The sequence below is a fragment of the Lepisosteus oculatus genome, chromosome 14 (assembly GCF_040954835.1).
Source record: "Lepisosteus oculatus isolate fLepOcu1 chromosome 14, fLepOcu1.hap2, whole genome shotgun sequence".
NCBI classification, from domain to species: domain Eukaryota; kingdom Metazoa; phylum Chordata; class Actinopteri; order Semionotiformes; family Lepisosteidae; genus Lepisosteus; species Lepisosteus oculatus.
Window position 1 is genome coordinate 31,903,638 of NC_090709.1, and position 13,987 is coordinate 31,917,624.

The 13,987-nt window shown below is 43.0% G+C and overlaps 1 non-coding gene and 1 pseudogene across 1 annotated transcript; both read right to left on the bottom strand.

The window, feature by feature from the left end:
• Positions 1 to 13,987, bottom strand: part of LOC138242338 (zinc finger protein 850-like) — a 1,462,105-nt pseudogene that overhangs the window by 1,333,545 nt on the left and 114,573 nt on the right.
• Positions 8,470 to 8,543, bottom strand: trnaa-agc (transfer RNA alanine (anticodon AGC)). The gene has a single exon. It is a non-coding gene; the product is annotated as a tRNA-Ala (tRNA).

Below are 13,987 nucleotides of genomic sequence, written 5' to 3' on the forward strand. Positions count from 1 at the left end.
AACTACCAGCAGAGCTGTACATGAGTGGATGGCTAGGCAGATGAAAGAAGTCTGTAATGACTTTGAGCAGCTATGTCAAGCACTTATCGAAGAATACAGTGCGTTTATTGACCCGACTGCCGCGATAGCCGCCGCACTTAACATTAAGCACGAGAGAGCAGAGTCCCCTCGCGAATATTACGAGAGACTTAGACGAACTTATTTTGCAGGGCGAAATGATGAGGGTTGCGAAGAGAACACAGATTTCAAGGGTTTATTCATTGCGAATCTCCACCCGTCAGTCAGAAAGATGATCTTAATGCATACAGATGCACAGACCATGAAAATGACTGATATTAAGAGATTCGTGCAGAAAGCCTGGGAGTATGATGTCCAAAGTCGCTCTGAGCAAAAAGCTGCTAAAGCGACTGTGTTCGCCGTCAGAGCCAGCAGGGTTAATTCCCTCCTGCTCGAAGGAGCACAGGCTCCTGAGCTGGCTAAGCCCCGTTCCAAAGCAGGCACACAGGACCGCACCCAGCGTCCTAAGTGCCATGAGAACACCGGGGGAGGGAAAGGGCTAGAAAAGGCTGAACAAAAGGATTCAGTAGCCGCCCGCCTGGCCAGGCTTGAACAAGCTTTATTAGGACAGGGACAACCGTTCCCCAAGGCTGCCGGAAGCGTGAATGAGCTGATACTCTCCACTGGAGGAGGCGGAGACCCGCCCCCTCTCCCTCCCTCAGTCTATCTGATTGAGCGGAAGGGTTCCTGCCTGGATAAGGTCAGCCACTCCCAAGTGAGTGCTGACTCCACCCCTGAAGTCACAGAGCAGGCAGTAAAACACAGAGGAAAAGCAAGAAGCTTTTACCTCAAGGCTGCCATGGGAGATGTCTTACCTAGTGAGACACTGATTGACACTGAGGTTGAAAGGTGTTTGATGTCACACGGCAAGCTCAAACGGGTAGAAAAAGAAAAGGGCATGCGACTCAGAGAGGAACCTTTGGTGGATCACCAGAAAGGCAAGGTGTGGAAACAGGTCAAGGCTCCTAAGCCTTCTGTACAGAAGGAAAGGGGGGCCAAGAGGCAGACTGTGCTCACACAGTGCCCACCGAACACAGAAGCCTATGCGGAGATTCCTTCTGTTCCCTCTGGACAAGAAATAAAAATATTTCCTTGTTCCCCGGATATACAGGGAAGTCGTGTCCCGGCTGAGGTCCCAACAGCCTCCATGCCACAGGAGCGGTGCTCCAAGCAGCCGCCTGATCCACCAGGTAAAGCACACACCTTTTACATCCCTAAAGAGGAGCAGATCTCCCCACCTGGCGATGAAAAGGAGCTTTCCCTGTACACCCTGGCACCCAAGAGGGGTCAGGACCACCACCCCGCAGTGGTGGAAGGGATCCAGATGGAAGGAGAGCAGGTTGGTGATGTAGCCCTCACCCTTAGCCCTGAGAGGTCCTCTATTAGTGAGGATCTGCTTGAGCAGCTGTCGCAGGGCCACCGCCAGGTGCCCCTGGTGCAACATTCACAGGTTAGACAGGAGGTCCAGCTGGACGCTGAGACTACTGCGCTGTGGACACACCTGATCCCAGATGCCGATTCCCTCTGCTTTGACCCAGGGAACCTGCAGTCAGGTAACATTATTTCTCACAACTACCAGGTAGTGAGTGAGACTGACCTGATTGTTCCTGCCTCAACGGCAGGGTTGCCAACACACCCAGTCCCCCAGAAGGGACAGGGAATGAAAGCCAAACCGGTTTTCTTACAGCCACCAGCTCAGTCTGTCAGTCTGAGTCTGACCAACAGTGGTTCACCCAGACTGGAGCTGGATGGTAAAGTCACCCGCCTGCCAGTGCAGGACATCGCAAAGAGAGGTGTCAGAATCCCCGCCTGCACTGACATGGGCCTGGTGAGTGATAGTGAGTTCAAAGACAGTGAACTAGCTATCCCAGTGCTGGGGCAGCTCCCTGAACCCCTAGCGAGGGAAAGGGGGAGCGAGCAGGTGTCCTACACCCACGCCCAGCGAACGATTGTAAACATGCCGATAGAGGGATTCCTCAATCAGGAAGTGTGCAGGGTGGACCTGAACAGTGAGAATAGGGTAACAATCCCAGATCACTCAAGTGCTCCAGATGACCACTCAGCCGTGGGTCAGGCATGCTCCACCGCTGCACCGCCCCCTGCAGGGTTCCTAGAGCACAGGCATGAACAAATCGAGAAAGCAGATGCCCTGGAAACGGAGGAGCAGCATCAGCCGCTGCGTCAGATCTCCCCAGATTTCCAGGATGTTGGTGCCCAAGATGCCACAGGGCATACTGAGAAAGACACCATCTACACGCTGTGCCAGCTTAGAAAGGCAACAGTCACTCAGAAGGAGATGACTGGGATCAGCCGCCCGAAAATACTTTTGGGAGGACTGATTGCTGCCGCCACTGTTGCACATTTGCTATTTCTGGTAGGTTTGTGTGCTACTGGCACTCTCACCCTGACTGCCCCAAGAAGGCAGGTGTCAGAAATGCCAGAGGGTAGTGACAGACTGTATCAACAGCAGCAAAAGTTGGAAAGCTTAGGGAAAACCCTACAGGCAACTTCCTATGCAACAGGGTTAAACCTTATTCCCCAAACAGTGGACATGATTGTTGGTGTTATACAGTGGGTTTATGCTTGTGTGCAACAGGCCAGAATGTTGACACAAGACCTGTTAAGGGAGTTTAGTGCCACTGTAGCCAGTCTAACCATGGCACAAATCCCAACCCACTTGATTCCACTCTTCTCAGTAGAGGAGTATGTGACATTAACCCCATCGCTCATAGCTCACCCAGAAGGCAAACCAAGATTGAATTCGGTTCCAAATCTTGAGATGGGTATGGCTACCAAAGCTATCCATTGGCTGTGTCTAAACGATTCACCAATGAAGGGTGTAAAGCTACTAATGGGCAGAGGGAGGTTAATGAACCCCATGAAGAGCAGGTGGGAAGTAAATGGCTGGTCAGCACACCACATTTAACTGACACTATGACTTGTGACGGGCATGATACAGCTACCACAATGCAGCTACCTAACCAATAGTTTTCCTGTAAGTTCCCGAGGAGGCCATAGTACAGCATGGTAACTTAACACTGTACGGTCTGGAACCAGACAATATAAGACCAAACTTGAGGTCTAAGATGCCTTCAGGTGCCACACTATTCAATTGGATAGAAATCCAAGAAACAGTAAGCCCTGAAGAGGTACAGGTAGTTAGTTTGCTTTAATGGAACAAACCTCCAAACCACCCTAGCAGATACCCAACACAGGTGTTGTGGTTTATCGGGGGCTGGGAACAGGAACTGTTGTTATTGTAACACTACTGCCAGGTAGCTGGATCATGACTGACAGTGTACTCTGAATGATGTACTCTCACATCAAGATGTACTCTGGGTAGCATGAATGAGTCAAAGGTAGCATGTCAAAAGAAAGGAAGTGACTTCTCCCCAAATATCTACCACAGAGGTATCAGATATTGACAGTGAACTTCCTGATGTGTAATTCCTAGACTGAGATAATGTCTCCTACCGTGTTTATACATACTCCAGATGTTATTCATCCTGTTTGTATCCAATGCTGGTTCCGGTATGAATTCTCGAGGAGTAATGTAGACATTTAAGATTAATGTTCTAATGGCAAGGGACATCACTTAACTCTGTTTTGTTTTGAAGGCAACAATGCCTCGGGACCTCGTGACCTTCAAAAAGGGGGGATATGTAGCGGCGAGGCTTAATAATAAGGCAGAATTAAGTGTTTCTGAGCTTCCCAAATGAGGCCTCATTTCTCTGTTCATCTCTGTGGTGCAGCCACAGAGAAACCATTCATGCAAGGTGATTTAAGGTCCAAGGACAGCTCCCAAAGGGGGATGCACTAAGCTAAGCCTGGCTATCATGATCAATGGTCATCCATTGGTGCCTATCTGTCTAGGGAGTGCGAGTTGGACATCTGGATTGCATTCCTAAGTGTCAGGACTAAGTGACTCATATCTCACCTTGATCAACCAATCAGGGACTGGTAGGGCCGAGTAACCCACGTGGGACTCTGATGCCCATGGAACTTTCAGCCAATCAATGAGCTGAAGTTCCTCCAGGTAAAAACAGGCAACACAGAGAGCCTGGGAGATTCAACAAGATTCAGATTCAACAAGATTCAGAAGGGATTCTGGAGAGGATTCTGTGGACTGTTCTAAAGGGAATTCAAAGGAGAATTCCAGGGCAGGACGGCCCAGGAGCAGAAGGCTCCCAAGGGCAGGACATTCTCGCAGCGCGCCTCCTGACCATCCTGAGACTCAGCCCGGACAACCACGGAACGGCCAGTGTGTCCGAGTGCCAGAACTTTCCTTTGTTCTAAGAGTCTAGAGTGGAGGTTGCCAGAGAGTAACCAGCAGCAGGCCTCGTGAACAGGTCGGAACTGTGGACAGCTGAATCACTATTCAGAACTAGCTCTTCATTAGGAACGAACCGGTCCTCTTCCTGACTTGCTGGGACCCACAGTCATCTTTTCTCCTGTGCACAAACTTTGCTAGTTAAAGCCAACAGTGAGCATCAGCAGCGCACCGTCGCAAGCCGCACAGCACAGCCTGGCACCAAGCCAGAGAGCGCGGATTGGACAGCAAAAGCCTGCAACTGTTTCTTTGTGCCCGCAGGAGATCTGAATCCCCAAAGATTGGATGAGTATTCAACTTCAATGCATTACAGCTCGAGAATTCAATTGTTATCCCAACCAGTTGATATCAATTTAATTCCTAAGAGTTATGTACTTGTTTGAGTATCTAATGTAGAAGTTGTAACCAAGTTCACTTTACGAAACGGTCTTAATGAATGATATACTGAACGTATGTCCTCTTGATATGTGTAACACTTTGTAACTGATTGAATATATATCTTTTGTATTCTGATAACCCTCTCGATAAGATCTGTTAGGTTTATATGCATATTTTATGTATTAATAAATGTATCCTCGTGTATTAGTACCTGTGTGTGCGCGTTGTTTGAGTTATGTCGCATGGTTGGATTCTAAAGCCATCAAAAGAATCAACTTTGTGATTTACTGCTACAATTAATAATTGTCTCAGTAAATGCCCAAACCCTACAGAACTGGTGCCTTCAGAGAGCCACTTTTCTTACATATTTGGCGTCCCTGAACGGCTATGAATCACTACACCATAATCTCTTCTTAAACTTGATGGGATTTCTTTGTAAAGCCTCTTGATCTTTGCAGGAAATGTGCATTTTACTCGTGTGGAACTACATGTAAACAATTAAGTACCTAAGTCAATGTTCAAGAGAACCATTTTCACGCGTGGAATTTTATCTTCAACTGGCTGTCAGGAGAATTCATTTATACACCCGTTGTATCCTTAGCAAAAATATTTTAAAATTAGAACACAGATTTGTTGGAGAACTTGACAATCCTTGACAATCATTAAATGAGCATTATACAAATGTGCGTTGATATTTTGTATATGTACCTTAATTGTAATAAATATAAACATAATTGCTTTGATATGGATGTTCATTTGAAGGATTTGAGGAAACTATCAAGGATCTCAGAACAACCAAAGATACATTCCCAGTGGGCATTGATTCGTCGAATATACGTATATTTACGGCGAAATTACGTCTATACGTATATATACGTCGCCTCGACGTATAATCAACGTCGAATTGCAACCGTAAAATCGACGACATGAATAAACGCATATATAACGTCGAATACAAATCTAACACAGTGCCTGAGGCTTTTTACTGTATGTATCGTGTGTGCCGCAACTAGGAGTATACGGCACTCTGCACAGTGCACGAAGTAAATTATTTTGGCAGTAATTAATTTACACGTGTATAATAAATATAGTAAATATAATAAATTAATTACTGCCAAAATAATTTACTTCGTGCACTGTGCAGAGAGCCGTATACACCATTTCCTGGACACCCCGTCCCCCATCAGTGGGGGAAAAATCTGTAGGGGGGCGTCTGAAATTCTGAGGGGGGAGTGATATTTCGGTTGAAACTGAGCTGTACGGTGCAGCAACCCAAATGAAATCTCACAGCTATGCCATTGATTAGTGCTTCATGATAGAAGATAACGACTAGCAATCTGGTATTTGCGATGAAGTTCAGTTTCACATTTTTCGTCACTCTCACGGTTTGTATTGCCTGGAGCGAAAAGTACCAGCGTTCATTTTTGCAGCTACATGGACGTTCTGAATCGTTAAGAAAAAAATGTTGTAAAACCAACAGAAAGCACAGACTGCTATAACTAGTCCTAGTTATATAACGATTTTAAGTATAATGATAAACTACTGCAAGGAATCGGTCCACCTGAGCAAACAGGATCGTAATGTTGACACTCAATAACGACACTGATATGTGCAGTTCCTGGACGGATAGCCCTCCTGTCCATCAAACAGACTGAGTGACTGTTCGTGTCATTTAGTGTTGTCTGACCATTGACAAAGTACAACTATTTTTTTAGGGCGCAAATTAAGTTAGGTAAATCTTTTTGCCCAAAACTGAACGGGCGACATTCCCCCCTCCCCCCGTGTTGCCAGGCCTGTCCCCATCCTATTCCATAATGTCATTATATATAATACCATACAACAGTGACCGATCCTTACTAACTGCATGCGTTAAAATTGCACATCAGCTCATAGCAGGGGGCACATAGCCGCCATGTATTATCAATGTTAAATTTCAACCATAATATCGACAACATTAATAAACGCATACGTTGAGAAAATATCGAACCCAGCATATTTTCCGGTTATATACCACAATGCATTGCTAGTATTCGTTGGTCACCATTTTTCAAACGTAGAAGTATATCCGCAAATATCTCAGCAATCCTCTTTTGACGAGTAAGTATGAACAATAATAATACTATCTGAATACATACAGATCTTTCTTAATATTATTTTGATTAAAATAGTACGTGAATAAGCAAAAAAATGGCACATAAAATAGTGTGAATGGGGAAGATGACACAAAATCGTTTTGCCGTTTCTCTTATTCTTATTCTGTTGTCCTTTCAAACTTTGGGTACTCTTTAATTAGGACAGACTTTATTGCTCAACTGCTATGATGCAAGCCAAATTTTATACATTTATTTCAGCTTTGAGCTTAGTAAACCGTTCATTTTTTAGATTATACTAAAGAAGATATTAATCATCATTTATTTGGGAAGTAATATTATATAATTTTCTTCTAGCTGCGGTGCTGAAGTCCCACCCTACATCAACAGAAAAAGAAATAAAGGAGCACGCAATGTGTTACTTGAAGAATGCATATGCAAGGCAGGGGGCCAGGAGATCTGGACTCTGAAAATAATAGGTTTTTGGTTCTAACTGTTAGGACAATTAGACAGGGTTTGCAAATAGTGGACAAAAATCGTCTTAACTTCCATTGTAATATTTTTTTTTCTTGGAAATATAGAAGTTGTACATTCTAAAATGTATATTTGAATCAAAATGTGGTTTTGAGTTAGTGTGTTAATGTAATTAGTTTTGTGTTTGTCATTACTATACTGTATATTGCCATGTTACCAGAATTTGTAGCTGAAGTTTAAGACTAGTTGTGTTTTTTATGATTATTGCCCATATGTTGATTGTTGATTGATTGTATACAATGTATAATTTGAAATACATATGTTTCAGGTGTGAATGTGTATTTTCAGAATACATTTCTAAACCTAATCATTGGCTTGGTTTACTTGTTTCTACACCTATAAAATCTATCTTTGATGTATAATAGACCTCTACCCATATACGTATAATAGACCTCTAATGTTATCCGTATAATAGACCTCTAACCATATACGTATAATAGACGTCTAAAGTTATCCGTATAATAGACCTCTAACCATATACATATAATAGACGTCTAAAGTTATACGTATAATAGACCTCTAACCATATACGTATAATAGTCCTCTAAAGTTATCCGTATAATATACCTCTAAAGTTATCCGGAACTCCAACCATATATGTATAATAGTCCTCTAAATTTATCCTTATAATAGAACTCCAACCATCTATGTATAATGAACGTCTAAACATAGACGTATAATTGACGTATAACTTTAGACATATATTAGAATTTCATTCTAGACGAATTGTAGACCACATTTAGACGTCTAAGGTATGCGTTTAATAGACGTATATTATACGTCTTTTGCCCACTGGGAACCGCCGAACACGCAAACTGATTACACTGCAGAGCCACAGGCGCCTCACTTTTCTCCATTCTCTGGTCAGGGTGAAAAAAAAACTTTGCTGGTATTAGCTGGCCTGCTGGGAGCACCTCTTCTTCACTGATAAGCAAGATTTGTGTTTCATCTTTCGCAAGCTGTATAGATTTCTTTCAATACAGGTTGTTCCAGAAAGGAAACGAACACTTGCATTCACCTGGATTAAAAGGCATGGGTTTTGCCCGTAAGGATACATTCTGTACAGTAAGACAGGAGGAAAGGCACCGCTGGGAATCGGACCCAGGATCTCCTGTTTGCTAGATAGGCGCTTTAGCCAACTAAGCCACGGCGCCAGCAAAGTGCTGTCCTTTGACAGCCACTTGGACACGTCTCAACTGCTCTGAGACATCTGCGTTCGGTGTGCACCAAGCCTGCTCGCCTTGCAAGTTGCCTCATTTACATGCGATAGCTCCACCACTAAGAGAAAGGATGAGAAATGGCTTTTATCTGGCACTTTTCATGTCAGAGGATCTCAATCTGCTTTCCGTGTACAAGAGGATGTCCAACTCATGTAGCTAAAGACGTAGACGACAGTGCTCCACTGAAATCTTGATCTCACAACCCTCGGCATGACTCCGCTGTGTTCTGCTTTAGACAAAAGGGGGGAAAAGACTTCTTTCATCACACGTTTTGCACTGTTTACGGTGTTTGCAGTGCTCTTTCTTAAATGAAAACCAGGAATCGGCACCATATGAGGTGACACTAGATAATATTGGAACAAGTAGCCTCGCCATTCCATGCGTGATGTGAGCAAAGTGTAATTCCTGTCTTTATAGTGTGCTTGTTAGAGACTTAGCTGGCACCCAGAGCGCTTTAAATCCGGGAGTCAGCAGCCCAAGACAAGAGAGCTTCCTTCGTCTATGTTTTTTGCGTGAAGGGGGGAAACCATGCGTGTGCTGCAAACGATCTTAATATCGAAGTGCCGTCCCACATAACCGATCCGAACAATCTGCTTTACAGAGGAGCACTGCCGGAGCTTATGGTTGGCAAACTGAAGACCAGGCCGACCTCTTCTGTGACTCTTGAACACTCAATCTCAAGATTGTGAATTCAAGCTCCACGCTGGCGGGAAATTCCATAGGTAATGATCACATTTTCTTGCATGCTAATCAAAATAAATATTAAGAAACTTTTCCCCATACCAGTTTTTTACAAAAGTAAAGGCACATGGCACATGTGTGCCACATCACGACCGAGTTTAGTGACAACTACCTCAGAGATTGGAAGCTGGGTAGTTTCAGATCAGATCACTTTTTTATCAAAGGTTCAAACAAACCCGAATACCTTTGCAAGAGAAATTTCAGAATCCCAGTCAAACCCAGTACGTTTGCTGGATCCCTCAAATTCAGCTGAACTACAGCACAGATCTGCAGTCCATGGTTAGAATACTGTGGGTGCGTTGCATAAGCCATACTGCCCAAAATAGTTCTAAAACAGGAGATGCATTCTCGTTTAGGAATGTGAGATAAAGTGAAATGGTCTGGGAAGAGTCCTACGTTTGAACAGTTCAAAATAGACGTAAAGGGGTATTTATGGACTCTTTCGAAATGTAAGAACAAGCTGTGCGGACCTTATCTTTATTTACCTTGTGTAATCTTTTTTCATAAAGTGTAATTGTGTTATAGCATGTGCCCCTGCCGATGTTATTGATATTTTATATGTGCTCTTGTTTGTATTGTATGTAGTTTTATTGTTTTCAGCTGACTTCATATGAAAGGGAATGAATTGCTTTTTCACAGTCTCTCAAGAAACTCAGTTTTAATGCCCTCCATTTTAATGTTGGTTGTGCTTGCGTGCTGCTTCTGTCTGTGAAACTTGAATGTTCTGCTTCTTCACACCGAATCATTGGCAGGGGTTGAGTTTATATAATAATTATAATAAATAACTTTATTTTATATTGCACCTTTAAAGGTGGCAAGCTATATGAGAGCGCATGTAACAGCACAGGACACCCAGTTAGGAGCTCACACAGCTTTCAGCTCAGTGTGCAGTGCTCTCTTGCCTTCCTGAAGATGACGTTAAATTAGTTAAAATCATGTGATAGTTAACAAAGCTTAATAGTGAAACAGCCAGCACAAATGGTTGCGTTTGTGATTATGTCACTTCTCTACTACAGCAGTGTCGATAAAAGAAACTCTGAAACCACTAAAGCACTGCACAACTGAATTCGGGAGAATAATATTAGGGATTCTGAGCGATGTCTGCATACAAGCAATCCAATACAGATGCTGAAGTCTTTAAATATTGACTCTCCCTGTTGTGCTGCCTTTTCCTTGAAGGAAAACTATTCAACTGGAAGAATGTTTATCGCAGGTTTAAAACTTGCTGTTGCTATTTGGAGAAATCCACAAACTCGTGTTTTTCTTGTGTTTTAAAAGACAGCCATACCCACTGACAAAATAACGACACTGCTGCTGATTTTTTCCGGAGCCGAATCACAGTTGACCTTTGTGAGCCAATTGATGAAGCCGACCCTGTGAATACTATGGCAGAAGGTGGAAGAGCGTTCAACTTTATAACTACCGCAACCACAGGAACAACAGCAAGAAGCAGAATCAATTTCCCATTGAATGGTGCTGTTGTTTGAGGTATGCGTTGTGAACGCATGCAGAGAATCCCACAATTTCTTCTAATCTTGATAAAGTATTCCTGATGGAGCGCTGTGTGCAAAGATTTCATAAACTGTACTCCTGCTGACAATTCGGTGTGAAAAAGCAGAGCATTCGAGTTTCACTGAAAAAAGCTGAATGCAAGCCAAAAGCAATATTAAATGGAATTGACAGCACACTACGATTCGCACTGACTGAAAAGTTATCTCGGCAGCTGTTGTTCCCTGCATGAAGCTGAAAGGGTCAATGAGCATTTCTGTTGAGAAGACAAATTAAAGCTTTTTTTTGCCTTGATGTTGAGCTGACAAAGACTATCTTGAAAGATATCCCAATCTCTCGACAGACTGTCGAATAAATTCTTAACTGATCATATTCTCATCGGAAGCAAGGTCTTAACATAGAAGAAACTGGCAGCAGCGGAATTTGAACCCATGACTCCAAAAAGACTGTAGCCTAAAACCCAACACCTTAGACTGCTCAGCCACACTACCTTCTGCAGCACATGCCTTCCTCACATTACTCAATTAAAGAACACTGGGCTTTAGCTCTTGTCCAACATGGAAATGACTGTACCTTCGTTTTATGAGATATTTCCTGTCACTTGGTGAAATCTCAACTTCTTTGGCAGCTCTGAATATAGTTCTTCTTTGGAGCAGACTTCAGACCTTTTATTTAATTTATAAAGGAGGGCGCATTCCAAAATGTGTAATTCCTGTTTTAGAAAAGCTCTGGGCGGTGTGTCTTCTTTTAACGCACAAACAGTTTTCTAACTTTATACTGTAGATCAGTGCAGCTATCGTACTGGATTTAGCTGGGATTCTCACATTTTTCTTAAGAAGGTATTCAGGGTTGCTTAAAACTTGAATAAAAAAGTGATCTGAAACTACCTACTGTACCTTCCAATCTCTGATGTTGCTGTAACTAAACTCGGATGTGGTCTTTTGCAGATGTGCAGTGTGCCTTTACTCTTGTCGTATTAAACATTACCTCTGTTGTTGGGCAGAGTTGAAGGGGAACAAACTGCACAGAAAATTACGGAACAATAAAATGTTTCTACACTTCAAAATGTCCCTTTAAAACCCTCCTCACACACGTCGGTGTGGGGAGTGGGCAGGTAGAGAGGTTTTACAGATGCTCATGATATTTCTCATGGGGTGTTACCTGTCGTAGTATCTCTCTCTGCGCCTCTGCGGCTGAAGTGTGAGGTAACGTTTTGAACAGCCTCTTTGTCTTACAAAACAAGAAATGAAAATCAACTGGTAAATTGAACAGTGCAGTAATCAGCAAAGTATACATTAGGAAGCAATTAAACAAAAGATTAGCAAAAATTGAAGTTGAGTAGATTGGAGAAAGAAATTAATTCTATTTGTAAGCAAACGAGAACCCACGCTGGGCATGAATCACACCAATCTTTCCGCATTTCTGAAACGTTTGATTGAATTGACAAAGAAATCCTCTCCCGATCTTCATCTTTGAAAAGGTTAACCTTTTGAGCCAGCAGGTGTAACACTGCAAAGCTGCCTGTTTCTCACAGATGTTTGAAGCTGTAGATAACATTTTGCATGTTTGGTGCCATGGCTTAGCTGGTTAGTGTGCCTGACTAAAAAACAAAAGATCCTGGGTGTGAATCGCAGTGGTATCTATTCATAAACAGCAGGCCAATCACTGCCAATATTTATGGAGCTCAATTTAAGGATGAAAGGATATGCATGTGTTACAGCTTTCTGCAGGTGTTTTATGTTTTAGCACAAGTGTTTGCTCTGTGGCACAATGGAGGGCGTGTTGGACTTCTAGATGTTAATAGAATTAAGTCATTCAAAGGTTGTGGGTTGGAGTCCACCCAGAGTCACATGTTATTTTGATTCAGCTTTCGAAATCCTCTAGGGATTGGTGTTGATCAAGTCAAATAAAGGACTTCTTCTGAGTCGACAGTCGAAAATGAACAAGCGGCCACAAGGGAGAAATTAGCACTGGACAAGGTCGGTGATCGCATTATTCCTATCCTGTAGTCCTTGCACTGGTTCCCTGTCAAGTTTCATGTCGACTTTAAAATCCTCATGCTCACCTATGAGCCTCTCCATGGCTTGGCACCTCAGTACCTGTCTGAGCTCTTATTGCCCTACTCCCCTAATCGCAACCTTGGCTCTTCTAATTCTGGTCTCCTATCTGTCCCCCAAGCCCGTCTACACTCTACGGGTGACAGGGCCTTCTCCGGTTATTCCCCCAACCTCTGGATCTCTATCCCCAAGGATATCAGAGAGTCACCTTGTCTAAACTCCTTCAAATCCAGACTCAGAGCCTCCTTCTTTAGAAGAGCCTTTAATTAACTATTCTTTACCCCTTTGCTCCTACTGTATTTAGTACCACAATCTACAGATGCAGCCATTCAAAATGGGTGAGGTATTTCGCGGCATACCCCGGTGGGCGTGTCACGGTATCACGCGTTTCACGCATTTCACGTGTGTCACGTGACTAACTATCCTGCGTCGCCTTGTAAAACCACCAGGGGGAGCTTAACCTCTCATGTACAGCATTTGAGCGTTTAATTTTGAACTGTGTATTACAGCATGTTAATCATCAGTCATTAAAATGTTGGTATATTTTATGAAAGCAAGATTGCTCAGTTGGACAAAAGTACACAACCTACCTTTATCAGAAATATTTATGCATCAAAGCCTTTACTGAAGATATTACTAATAGTATTAATAATGGATGGCTTTGGACAAGCTGTATACTCAAAGTATAATTTCTTTAGCACATTTGTACAAGCACTTGGAATCTGTCCAAGCCATACTTTGTCAGGCATTTTGTTTTACTTCAACGGGCATAAAAACTTCCTTGCTTTTAACAGGGCGTTTCATAATTTCTAACTACGAAAATGATTTAAAATGCGACACCTATCATTCAACTAGAGCTTAAAATATCACAAGGAAAAATACACACCGGTATTCCATTTCTCCCTAAACATTGTAAGCTTCGAAGTCTTTAACTAACGTGATACCGGAGTCAACAAGCATACTTTTAGAATTTGATTAAAAGGGAATATAATATGGAATCGCGTATCTAAAGAATTTAATAACGGTATGATTATATCGGTGTACTGCGGCAGGGCTGTGTAGGGCTGTTTC